Below are 13,371 nucleotides of genomic sequence, written 5' to 3'. Positions count from 1 at the left end.
GTCGCGAGCACGATCGTATAGGTCTGGAACTCGCGGTCCACGAGATATGTCGGTAGTGTCATGATACACACGGTGTTAATCACTTTAGTAGTAAATAACAACCAGCATGATAGACGGACGTACTTCGTTAAATTGTGATGAAGCGTGTTTAACCATATTTTCAACGTCGCTTGTGGCACAGTAAGTACTACATCACAAATTCACACATCCAGTACTGTGTAGGTTACCTGTTTGTCGTACCGTTCACTTATAGTCTGCAAACGCTTAGTGTCGGATCATCAGATAATGTATTTTAGAAATATGTCTGCTTGTTGCTGCCAACAGTTTCTTAATAGAACGTGCTATGCTACAGTTATAGTTTTAATGACAATGTTCAAGAGTACGATGTTTCAGGATAATTGTCGGTACAATACCTTCCAAAACAAAGCAATTTTGTGCATGTTTTTTTAGGTGGGTATCGGAAATGGATTTACTGGACTTCCATTTGGAAGAGTATATCCTGGACATCGAGGCAGACCTGGCTGAAGAAGTCGACCTCTCCGAGTTTCTCCTTGACGAGACGGATTATTCAGATCCTGGTCTATGGCCGATTGACCAGGCTGACGACCTGATGCCTGAGGAATGTTTAACAGATGTATGGGAGATGCTGGGGGACGAAGACGAGTTTTCTGAGGGAGAAGTCGTTGTCATACGGATACATTTCATTACTATAAAGGAATTTATAGCTCCAAAACGTAAAGTAATGGCTTTCTTTGAGTCTTCACTGGGCCAATAAATAAATAATGTTCTTCAGGTTTCTGAAATGGTTTTTGGTCCATGAGCGAATACCTAGTGGTAAAGACCAGCACTTTAAATATTTAGTGTTTAGCCTGCAGAAAATGAATACTGGACGTCGTTTTTGCTTCTTTGGGTCTATATGCGGTCGTTATTGACACCGTTCGTAATGTTCGTAATGAAATTATCCGGTCCTTTACGTATTCATTTCATTATTTAAGCACTCACTCATTTTCTGTTCTGGAGTAATGTTCTTTCAAGCATGTTACGTAGCGCGAAGGACTCATACATCGTTAAGGAAGGCGCCTCGCAGCTAAGCGAATGTCATTCAGATTTTATTTGAGACGACTTACAATTAACTTTCACAAGATGTCCACTATTTCGATTATAAATTGAAGGATTAATGTTGAAGCTGAAATATTTTTAATTTTAGATTTAAATATGTATTTATTTTCTTCTGTGTACATTTTGCTCTACAACAGGACTATGAGATTTTGGGAATAGAAAGATGGCTACTCTGTCTCGACATCTAACACAACCACTATCAACAACTGCTGCGTTACCAGTGTCTCAGCTATGTGTATTAAATACACACCTGTTTAAATTTTGCCTCGTTGTAGATATTAGTAGATCGTCTCAATCTATACCAGTGGAGGCTTGTGGAGCAAAGTCGAACGTATTTTCGAAGTTTCAATTATCATCGACATATAGGCATTAACTTACTTTAACGTAATTTAAAAACTGGAAGTATAATATTTTTCTTTTTGCCAGAACAGCAGATCACTCTGATACGAATTTAGTGACATACATCTTTTGTGGGTCTGACAAGAGATTACGGAGTGTTGTTATGCAGAATACGGGGAATTTTGTGCTGCTGAGCAGCGGTCGTTTGAATACCTTTGCCCCTGGAAGTTCACAACTCTGCGCAGTGAATCTTGAGCTATCGTGCAGAGTAGCAAAGTGAGTCACGGGAGTTAGGTTTCACCAATGATTAAACGTGTTCTGCACCAAAGAGAATCTTCTGTCGTTGAAAAGTCATTTAGTCGTCTGTAAGAACGGGATAATTTAATTTTTCACTTCGCATATCACTCTACAAGGCGTTCCAAGTACATGTCAGCTGGTCATCGCTAAGAAACGTTTCTCAATGTCATTATTGGTATAGAATGAATTTTTCGCACTACAGTGGTGTGCGTGATGATTTGAAACTTCCTGACGGATTAAAACTGTGTGCCAGACAGGAACTCGGAATCGCGATATTTGCCTTTTGCGGACAAGTGCTCTACTGACTTTTTTTTCTTAGTTTATTATATTTATTTATTTTCGTATTGTCGATTTGTTAGGGCCACAGTCAGCTACAGGGTGGAGCAGACAAGGTGGGCAGCGGTCCAATCCCGAGGCCTGGCCACGATGCCTCCCTCTTCCCATCGCCATGTTGCACCCTCATACTGCTCATATTAATTTACTTATTACATTTACTTCATTTTTTGTGCACATCTAAGCAAAGGGAAAGCAGTGAAATCTAGTGCACCCATCCCGAACCCTGGAAATCCCACAAGGTGATGCTCGTTGGCTGGTGGGCCGAATCAAAGGGGTAGCCGCGTCATGCTTCATTCCGAATAGGAGGGCACCTGGAGCACCTGCTGCGCCGGGAACACGCCAACCAAGTAGAGACGTGGGAGGAACGCTGTTAAGATAATAACGGGTACTGCGCGCAACCTCCACATGTGCGGTCTGCAAGTATTGCCGAAACTCATTGCGCAAGTGATGAGCATTTAAATATAGATATTGCCAAAGTCCAGCCCCTTATCCAAAGAACCACTGGAGTCTTTGTTGCAGGAAAATATTCCACCGCTGGGTAAAGTTAGGACTCAGGATCAGTAACATGCGACGCACTCGTAGAAAACAAAGGATTATTTGTCGCCCCAACAACCAGACCACCGCGTAGGCATTAACACTGACTGAACTATACAAGCAAGACTCACGACCCGCCCTCACATCTTTACTTCCGCCAGTAGTTCATCTTATACCTACCAGACTTTGAAAATCTCCTACATAACTTGCAGGACTAGCAGTGCTGGAAGAGAGGGTATTGTGGAGACATTGTTTAGCCACAGCCTGGAGGAATTTTCACACAGCAAACTGCCCATGTTCCAATCCTGGTTCGGCACGCACTTTTAACCTCTCAGTAAGCTCAGTAGTTGTCATAATTTGCAAACAGAGGTCTACAATAACAAGGGTTTTAAGCGAGAATAAAATGGGCGAGTTAAGTGCGGTCCGGCAGCGGTAACCCAGCGGTTCTAGGCGCTTCAGTGCGGAACCGCGCGACTGCTACAGCCGCAGGTTCGAATCCTGCATCGGGAACGGCTGTGTGTGATGTCCTTAGGTTAATTAGGTTTAAATAGTAGTAAGTTCTAGGGGAGTGATGAGCTCATATGTTTAGTCCCATAGTGCTCAGAGCCATTTGAACCATTTGAAGTTAAGTGCGGCCTTGGATAGAAGACCGAGACAGTTGTTGTGCCATTTAACACTCCTGACTGCTGTGTCCGCAGCAACAGCTCACAGAGCTGCGGAAAAACTCACAGAAAAAAGTTTCAAAGTAACGGTAGTGCAACTACTTCAGACACTGTTGTTGGACATCAGTAGTGCAACTGGCTGCTGCAGTGTGTGCATATGACGACGAATGTAATGAAAGGCTCTTTTATTCTGACGCAACACACCCGCAGTTAACAGAAAACGTGAATACGCAGAAGGAACTCGCTGTAGTTCCTATCAGTTATGGCAGCAGCCTGTTATTGACGTGAAAACCGGAATGTGGTGTGCGATTAGCGCAGTATGATATTCTTCCATCAATCCTTAACTTCGGGTAGATGTCTCAACAATTTACAGCGATATTTCTTCGGAGAACTAACACTAACGAAAAGACCAACGGGTATTTCACGCAGGGGAATGTTGGAGCTAATACTCCCAACGTGTCTACGACACAACACCAAGGGAAGGTTTCGATGACGGATTGGTCGGTTGGACTACTCGTTCTACGGCTTTGGATCCATGTGGTTCTTCTCTGTGAGACATGTTAAAAGAGAAGCTGTACGCAAACAACACACACGCTCTCGAAGAGAGAGTGACAATGTGTTTTGAGGGTGTCAGGCTGCAGCAGCTAATTCTCTGCAGACGAGGTCTCCCTTCATATCGCAAAAATCATACACAGACACATGAACAGAATTTTATGTAACAAATAGATTATCACCAGTAATTAATGTGTGATATGATCAGGACTCAGCAAACAAGGCACAATAGGGCGAATTTTTGGATGTAAAGTCTGAAAGGCAGGAAGCACCTTTTTGACCTTTGCCAACAGACGATTTATGCAAATTTTGTTCGTGATGCAATATCAAGTTGAAAATAAACAGATCAACCACTTAAAGTACATTCCGCATTTTCATTCAGTAGTATGTTATGGTATAATTATCTATTGTAACCCGTCAGCTGGGTAGAAGGAGCTCTGGTTATAAAAAAAAAAGAAACAGAGAAAATAATGTGCGACTTTCACCCACAACTCCATTGTAGGTTTCTCTTCAAAGAGTTATGTATTTTAAGCCGACAGAATCTGTATTCACTGAAGACACAGGTCATCAATAATTCTTCGAAGTTTGGGAAGAGTAGTAATGTCCACAGATATGACACAAGAGGGAAAATATGACCTTCGATACTCATTACTACAGCCCTACAGCTTTACATCCTGAAGGGCGTGCTTCTGAAGATATAAGGGCTGGGAAGTTTCGACCTCTAGAAATTTCGAGTATCTTGCAGAGCATTCGAGTGCACTCGAGAACATTCCACAACATTCGAGAGTAATCGAGAGCGTTCCACAACAGTCAGTCACTGTTGGGAATTAGTGGGGAGAATTTAGGACCTGGTTCCTCGCTGCCATGTACATTACTGCCACTGCTGCAGAGAGATTTCATTCGTAGTTTTCACTTCTCCAGCCACCTGGACAAACACTTAGTTCTTTTTTGTGCTTGTGCTTTGATTGGTGTTCAAGGCGGAGTCCATCTCCATGCAGTGCAGCCAACCATGAGAAGCAGCCGTCATCAGCATGCCACTTTGCGCCGTACTGTCGGTAATATCGCAGCTCTGGCGTGTAGGGTTTGAGCTGGTTTATCAGCCACAAAACGTTCAAGGTCAGGTCTCTCAGCAGTGACATTTGAAGAGCCGCTTTGCGTACTTAGGCGATATCATGGTATTGCATCCAGTTAGCCTGATGTTTATCGTTTTTACGCATTTCACCTGTTCCCTTTGCTCTCCCTTCTCATGGCAGGGAAGTACACTAGTTTCCATGCAGTCTCGTTTTACTAGGTTGATGCCGACATCTGTACAATGTTTGGTTTACATTAAAATACATGAATGTCCCTTGTACAAATTCATGAACAACTCTGTGCTCCACTTAAAAAAATGGTAGTTGTAAAATTTTAGGATGGCACTTATCTGTTAAACTGTCACTCTCACCAGAATCCTTTCTCCATCATCATTTCTGGAGGGGAACTATGATTGCTTAATTTAACGAAAAGGTATGTTCTTACCAACAGTTGGTTTATACTCAGGGGAATTTGTGGTCTTTTGTTTCTTATTCACTGATCACTATGTGAAATGTTTAACTTCAAGCACTGAAGATGATCATTATGTGATCGAAAATACATTTTACAGTTAATGAATCAACAAAATTACGGCCAATGCTGACTTTCCTTATTATTTAACGAATAAATTATACGAGAAGCTACCCACCCTAACATTGGCTTTATATCAGGGTCATTATAAGATTGTGCTACACAATTTGTGCACATTCATTACAAACCCACTTGGGTACGATTTGCGTAACATCGTGATTCTCCCCCTTAACTTGCATTATCAGTTAAGGGTCCAACGACACCAAACGATATCTACTTTCCAGGCACGTTGTGCAGGCGTCTGATATTATCAGTCAGTCAGAATGCAGCATGGTATGTATCACTGATAGACAACCATTCCATTACTAGTCTGTCTGACGTCATAGTGTTAGAAATAGACATATTGGTAGAGCTAGTGACACCACAGAGAACTGTGTAAGCACTACCGATTTCTAACCAAAAATACTGTAAATAAAACAAATACCACACCGCAGTATATAAACCACCACTACGTTACTAGATTATGGGGCATCACAGTAAAAATGCGTCTGCCTGCAGTAGGTGCTTGATATTTCTAATGCTGGATCCGGAATATGGTACGTAAGATAATACTGTTCAGGCTGATTCCAGATTTCGGTGCACGTGGGGATACTGTTCACGGCGGATCCGCATATGTAAAATCTGGGATAATTCTTGGGACGGGTCTGTATGTGCAGTAATTCCACGTTGTTATTCGGTGTGGATCCATCGTCGAATGATCTGGGGTAGCAACTAAAAGGTGAATCGTCCCACATTAGGTTCAATGCTGCCGCCGTTGCCGATGCGAACAATGCCAGTGGCAGGAGGTGATGGCGATCTATACTGTCACCCAACACGCGAAATGGCGTAATTGTGTTATGGGTGTTGACGGCAGAATAAGACTAACATATTGCCTCCAAGAGCAATCCGTGTAGATGTAGCTGAAGAGGGTCGTAATATATAATAGATGACATCTATCCAGACTATCACACAGGAATTCCAAACTGCATCAATATCCACTGCAAGTACTATGACAGTTTGGCGGAAGGTGAGAAATCTTGGATTTCATGGTCGAGCGGCTGCTCATAAGCCACACGTCTCCTGGGAAATGCCGAACGACGCCTCGCTTGATGTAAGGAGTATCAACATTGAACGATTGAACAGTGGAAAAACCTTGTGTGGTGACACGAATCACGATACACAATGTGGCGATCCGATGGCAGGGTGTGGGTATGAAGAATGCTTCGTAAACCTCGTTGCCAGCGTGTGTAGTGCCAACAGTAAAATTCGGAGGCTATGGTGTTATAGTGTGTTCATGTTTTTCATGGAGGTGGCTTGCACGCCTCATTGTTTTGCGTGGTATCAAAACAAAAGTATACCATAACTGCATCATTATCGATTCCAGTGGCGTGCCTTAAAATGAAAAAAGGTGAAACGCGTCTGTGAACATAAAATACAATGCAGCAAGAGAAGGCGTTTATTACTTACGAATCAAATATGCTGTGTAACATTCGATGTTATGCACATATAAGAGTGCAGACTCCCTCTCTCTCTCTGTCTCTCAGGGGCGAGCTGTCATTATGAATAATTTACAAATTAAGCACCAAACATGCAAATGCAAATAAATATTCAAGACACACTGATCATCTGCTCCAATAACCAATCACTCACAATAAAAAGCACAAAAAGACTGACACATTTGCAAAAGAATTAAAAGATGTCTTTCTTTTTGCCTAATTATTTTAGAACACTTGTTTTTAAAATGTCTTCAATTAAATTGCACCTTTCCCACCAATTTTAGGTTTCTCGTCATTTCATTACAAAAAACTTTACCAACATCAACGCGTTTCCGAGCTGCCCAAAATGTGCTAGCATTATGTGGCAGCATTTATTCATAGAGCATAAGATTAATGAGCTCTTGGTTTAATTCGTCTCCTAGAATGGCTACCTACAATTTGTACACTCATGTTCAGAACAAACAGCACATCTTCAACGACTAGAGATAGGACGAACATTGTCTCAGGAAGTGTACATTAGTATGTTCTGTAGAAATGAGTCACCTCAGTTCACCATGTGTCCACCATAAGACCTGACAACTTGTCCTACACATGACGCAACAACGCGTATAAGTTGCGAATGGCGTCCTATGGTATAGTCATTTATGCTACATTCACCTGGTTCTAAAGTTCATCTCTTGTCGTTGGCGTTGGTCACAGCATGGCACCTGTCGTTTCACCATAGCCCACACATTTACGATTGGCGTGAAGTCTAGCGATCTTGTGGGCCACAGCAAAAAAGGGGGAACATTCTGCGACACTAAGAAGTTTGATTATGCAGCAGCATGTGATCGTGCACTGTCTTGCTGAAACATGGGGTATGGGATGTTGTGCAGAAAGGGTATGGCAATGGTTCGCAGGACGCCATTGGCGTAGATCACACTGGTCTCAGTGCCCTGGACACGCACCAGCTGTGATTTGTGGCTGTACCCAAAGTACCCCACACCACAAGGCCTTGAGCAGGCGCTGATTGTCTTGTGTGAATGCGGTCACTGTGATGCTGCTCCCACTGCCTGCAGTGAACCAAAATGCGGCCATCATTATCGAAAAAACAGAACCTGGATTCGACCGAATACACTACCTGATGGTATTGCCGTCTTTCATGCTTCTCCGCATTCGTCATAGGTAGGCAGAGAAGAGGACGACGAGCATGTAACCCATGCCTTAATAAACGGTGACGGTCTGATAGTGTACGATGTGTTACACTCTTCCACCGTAGCGCTAGAGCAGATCTGTCCCGCGATGCCATTTGGATGAGGCGTCAATCTCCTCGGGGGTGTGGTCTGTTCTGGTGCGACCTGACCCGTCTCGTCGTGTTCTACGGTCTTCCGTGAACCATTCTGCACAGACCAGCTGCACTGCCGAAACACTTCATCCCACACAAAAAACCTTGGCACTAGTTCGCAGATTCAACTGAGCGAAGACGTTTTCAAATTGACTGGAGGTAACAGATTTTTGAAAATTCACGATGGCTCCGTTTTTGACGTAATAATCCCGGCGTTCCACTGCGTAGAAGCGGGGAAAATTTTCTGAGAAAAGGGAACTGTTCTTGCGTGAGAGGGTGGAGGGGGGGGGGGGCGGGGAGTCATCTATACACTTTACACGTTGAGATCGAAACCACAAAAGAGACAAAGGGATTTCCTTTTTGATCTTTTTTGCTCCCAGAAAAAAGTCGAAAACCATACTCCATGCTGCTGTGGTTATTAATAATGGAGAAAATGCCCAGTGCATAAACGGTAATGAAGTTAACTGACTACACATCAATCACTACAAGGAAGATGCTAGTATACCAATGGAAATGTTGAATGTTTTTAACCAGCAGGACAGAACCACGAACTATGTCAAACTTTGGCGTAGAGTACGCAAGTAAACTCCCCAATAAATCAAAAACATCTGAACGTATAAAGGAGGAAGCAGTAAATGTTACATTTGATATTAAAGAACAATTTCATTGCCCAGTCCCTTTAGGAAAAAAAAGATAGATAGATTTACACAAAAGGTAAAAAGATATTGCAATAACGAATTGGGTGGCATAAGAGGATGTTGAAATCATGGCTTTATTATAAAAATAATTAAGTGAGCATTTAAAATGCATAAAATAAGATGATAAGTTTATTCATTTATCGAGTAATATAGACGCACCAGGTTAGCCGAGAGCGCTAATTCGCTGCTTCCTGGACTCGGGTGGGCGCGCTTACCCCGGATCTAATCCACCTGGCAGATTAACGACGAGGGCCAGTATGCCGGCCAGCCTGGACGTAGTTTTTAGGCGGTTTTCCACATCCCACTAGATGAATACCCGGTCGCTCCCCACGACCCGCCTCTGTTACACAAGTCGCAGACATTTGAAAGCATTCGCACTGTTTCATGGCTTACACTCGACGCAAACAGCTGGGGTACACTGATTCCGTCCTGGGGGGTTCGTGGTAGCGACAGGAAGGGCATCCACGCACTCTCGGACACCTCTGAAACACCACTTTGACAAAACTTTACACTCACCGCAATTGGTATAGCCAGCCACGGTGGCCGTGCGGTTCTAGGCACTTCAGTCCGGAACCGCGGGACTGCTACGGTCGCAGGTTCGAATCCTGCCTCGGGCATGGATGTGTGTGATGTCCTTAGGTTAGTTAGGTTTAAGTAGTTCTAAGTTCTAGGGGACTGATGACCTAAGATGTTAAGTCCCATAGTGCTCAGAGCCATTTTTGAGCAGTTGGTATATAACAGCCACTCACACGGATCTGTGTTGAGTCCCCTTTTGTATAAGGTGAATACAGGATATATTGTAACGACATTAAGCATGTTTCTGGAAGTACAAACGTGTGCCGGTTATATGTGCCTGTATAGTTACTCGATTAATCTGAGGGTGACACTTCTATGACTGATTCGTAGATTAGGCAGTCTCTTTGTCTGAAAGAACAAAACCATTCGTAGTCAAGCTGTTATTAATTGCCCAGTTCTAGTCTTCGCAAGGAAGCACTGAACTATAACAACACCAACGGGTCAGCCACGCCATTTCACAGTTTAGCGTAGAATTCGGCTAAATTGCTGGCGCCGTTTGTTGACTGAGAACTGACGAGGCGCCTACATCTTGAATGCATAGCAATCGAAGCTGGACGGTTACTTGTCATAGTAAGGGCAGCATCTCAGGTGTCGAGGTTTTAGTTTTATTTACGCTTTACTGTGGCATTATACAGTCGTCGTCTAGTTATCGGTGGATATTACGTATATGGTAGTGCCTTGAACTATTTACTAAGCGAGACAGAGAACTAAGACACCGTCTTTATTGTGACTGATTCTAGAAGCACTGTAGATTTACTAGAAGATAATGAATGGACCCCATAGTGAAAGCGACATTTCTCTACAATATAGACGTCCACGAATAGTTTGAATCAAAGGGCACAATGGGTCAAGTGGAAAAGTCGTGTGTGACAGGAAGTCACCGATTCTTTACTTTAATACCACTGACGATGTCTTTGCCTTGAAATACCAGACATTACTGGAATGGAAAGAAATGTGATAGTCGCTGCAATTCCAAAGATACGACTCTATAGAATAGTACATCCTCCTGCATCTAGAAACCATGTATCTCTCAAGCTAGAAGATTCAAACTTCAAACATCTAAAATACTTTCCATCAGTTGGGACCAGATGTTACGCGTCACAGCTGTACAACTTAAAAAGTATAGAATTTTCGTATTCCGAGGAACCTCGGAACATCTGCGTAGTTTCTATCAGAACTAACGTTTTTAAATGAAGTCTCAGCACTTTCAACTTATTCCGCGCTTACAGATATATGAAGAACAATTTTTAAACTATTATAAAACTGCAATGTAAACTATGTCGGTCAGTGCAACAATCATTAAATATATTTTGTTATCTCGCAGCGCAGAAATAAATATGTGATTTGTTGAGCAGTTTTTTCACGCGACACTCGTGAGTGGTGAGATTCCATTGTCTCCTGTATCGACAATGGAGCTACAGCCGGGGTAACCGCGGAAACACTAATTTGGTGCTAAGCAGTCGGACAAGATGCTTGTTCTCGTGCTTATCACTGCGCTCGACGACGTCGCATTCGCAATTCTGTGCTGGTAAGTCGCCGCCAGCTCTCGCATCCTCGCACACTCCTCACTCTAAACGCTGTAGGCCGGAATCGCTGCGTCAGTCGCGCGTTTTGGTCGCAGGCGAAATGTGTGAGTGGCGAGGCATACAGGCAACAATTGCTCTCGCGTCTCGAAGTTCTTACATTCACTCCGAAATACATGTTTCGTAAAACCTTTCGCTCCTTTCAGCTCTTAGTATTGCTTATTGTTAGTAAACCTAACTAGTTACCCATCATCAATCGTAATTAAAATGCATGTTCTTCTCTTTTCTATTTCAGGCTTTTATGGCAGCTCATACTCTCTACAGAAATGTAAGTACCAAGTCTTTCTGAATAATATAAGATAAGTTCTATTAGTTATATATGTTACGTATAATGGTTTACGATAGCTCGTCAGTGCTCGCAAAGAGGGGAGATACGGATAAGATCGCCAACCACAGTGCTCAGGGTGGACACAGCGCAGAGGTAGAGGGTGGGTGGGGCTGGTCGTCTCACTGGTGACGTGACTGACGTAGAAGCAGTCCGTAGCTGACTCTGACATTGTGGTGTGACACCCGGCAACATCTGTCTTCTTGCTGATGATAGCAAATTAAAACACGACCGATTTCAGTCCCCTCAGCAGACGTCATGTAATGATCAATGTGGCGACCACGATTGTGTAGGGTAGCAATATGCAGTTGACGAGATATGCCGGAAATGTCAGCTAGTCACTTTAGTAGTAGTTAACTACCAGGATGAGAGACCGACGTACTTCGTTAAATTGTACTGAAGCATCGTTTTAACGTATGTTCAATGTCGCTTGTGGCACAGTAGGTAGTATATGACAAATTCCCACACCCGATATGGTGTAGTATACCTGTGTGTCGCACCGTTTACCTGTAGTCTGCAAACGCTTAGTGTAAGATCATCAAATAATGTGTTTTGGAAATGAGTCAGCTTGGTGCTGATAATACTTTTGATAAGTTGGTTTGTTATACGTACTCCTTAACAGAACATGCCACGCCACAATCATAAATTTTTATTAGTTTGAAAAATCTCTTCACACAAGAATGACACTGTTTAAGGGTAATATATTTTAGAATAGTTATCCACATAATGTCTTCCAAAACAATTCAATTTTGTTTTCGTTGTTTGTTTTTAGATGGCGATCGGAAATGGACTTGCTGGAAGCTGATTTCGAGGAATATGTACTGGACATCGAGGCTGACCTGGCAGAAGAACTGGACCTCTTCGAGGTTATCCCGTACGAGATGGATTATTCAGATACAGATCTATGGTGGATTGACGACCTGATGCCAGAAGAAGATTGGTTAGCCGATGTGAGGGAGATGGTGTAGGACGAAGACGCTTCTCCTGAGGGAGAAGTCGTTGTCATACGGATACATTTCTTTGGTGTAAAGGAATTTGTATTTCCAAAACGTAAAGTAATGGCTTTCTTTGAGTCTTTACTAGGTCAAGAAATAAATAACGTTTGTTAATTTTTGAAACTGTTTTTATTAGTTCCATGGTCGAATAGCTAGTGTTAAAGACTAGTAATGTTCATATTCTGTGTTCAGCTTCCAGAAAATACTAGAAGTCGTTTGGTCATTTTTTCATCCCTATGCAGTCGCCATGTTCGTCAATGGAAAATGTAGAAAGGGTGTAAAAATTATAACATGAAGAAAAAAAGAGCAAACATTTCATTGATAAGTTCTTTACTCTTAATTTCAATTTTTTAGCAAAATAATGGAATAATAGCACTTATTTGTAGGGCATTGATTGAGAGAGCAGTCTTCCTGAGGGATATCGTGCCAAATTCCGTCCAGTTAGCGCGTTAGATCGCCATAATATTATCTGATGGAGGGCCCTACCCATAATGCTCCAAACGTTCTGAATAGGGAACAGATCCAGCGACACTGCTCGCCATGATAAGGTTTGGCAAGCAGCACGAAGACATGCAGTAGAAACTGTCGCCGAGTGCGGGCAGGTATTATTTTGCTGAGATGTAAGCCCAGGATGAGTGATCATTGAGGGCAACAAAACGAGGCATAGAATGACGCCGAAGTCCGCTGTGCCGTAAGGATGGCGCGGGTGACAACCAAAGGAGTCCTGCTACGAAATAAAACGGCAGAACTCCTGGTTGTTGGGCCATATGGCGGGGGACGTGGACGTCGTACGTCAACGCTCGTTTGAGATCTAGACATGTCTTGGCTGGTCTTTGGGGCCTATTTCGAAGGAGGACTCATCACTGATGACAGTTCTACTCCAGTCAATGAGATTTC

At 42.9% G+C, this 13,371-nt stretch overlaps 1 long non-coding RNA gene across 1 annotated transcript in view; it reads left to right on the top strand.

Annotated features, from left to right (window-relative positions):
* Positions 1-12,292, top strand: part of LOC126191489 (uncharacterized) — a 93,306-nt gene extending 81,014 nt beyond the window's left edge. Inside the window, exon 3 of the long non-coding RNA XR_007538358.1 lies at positions 12,252-12,292. This is a non-coding gene — a long non-coding RNA (uncharacterized LOC126191489). The remainder of the gene's footprint in view (positions 1-12,251) is intronic.
* Positions 12,293-13,371: the final 1,079 nt, after the last annotated feature.

Source organism: Schistocerca cancellata, chromosome 6 (genome assembly GCF_023864275.1).
Source record: "Schistocerca cancellata isolate TAMUIC-IGC-003103 chromosome 6, iqSchCanc2.1, whole genome shotgun sequence".
Taxonomy (NCBI): domain Eukaryota; kingdom Metazoa; phylum Arthropoda; class Insecta; order Orthoptera; family Acrididae; genus Schistocerca; species Schistocerca cancellata.
Note: the sequence above shows the minus strand (reverse complement) of the source record. Positions and strands in the feature narration are given on the sequence as shown.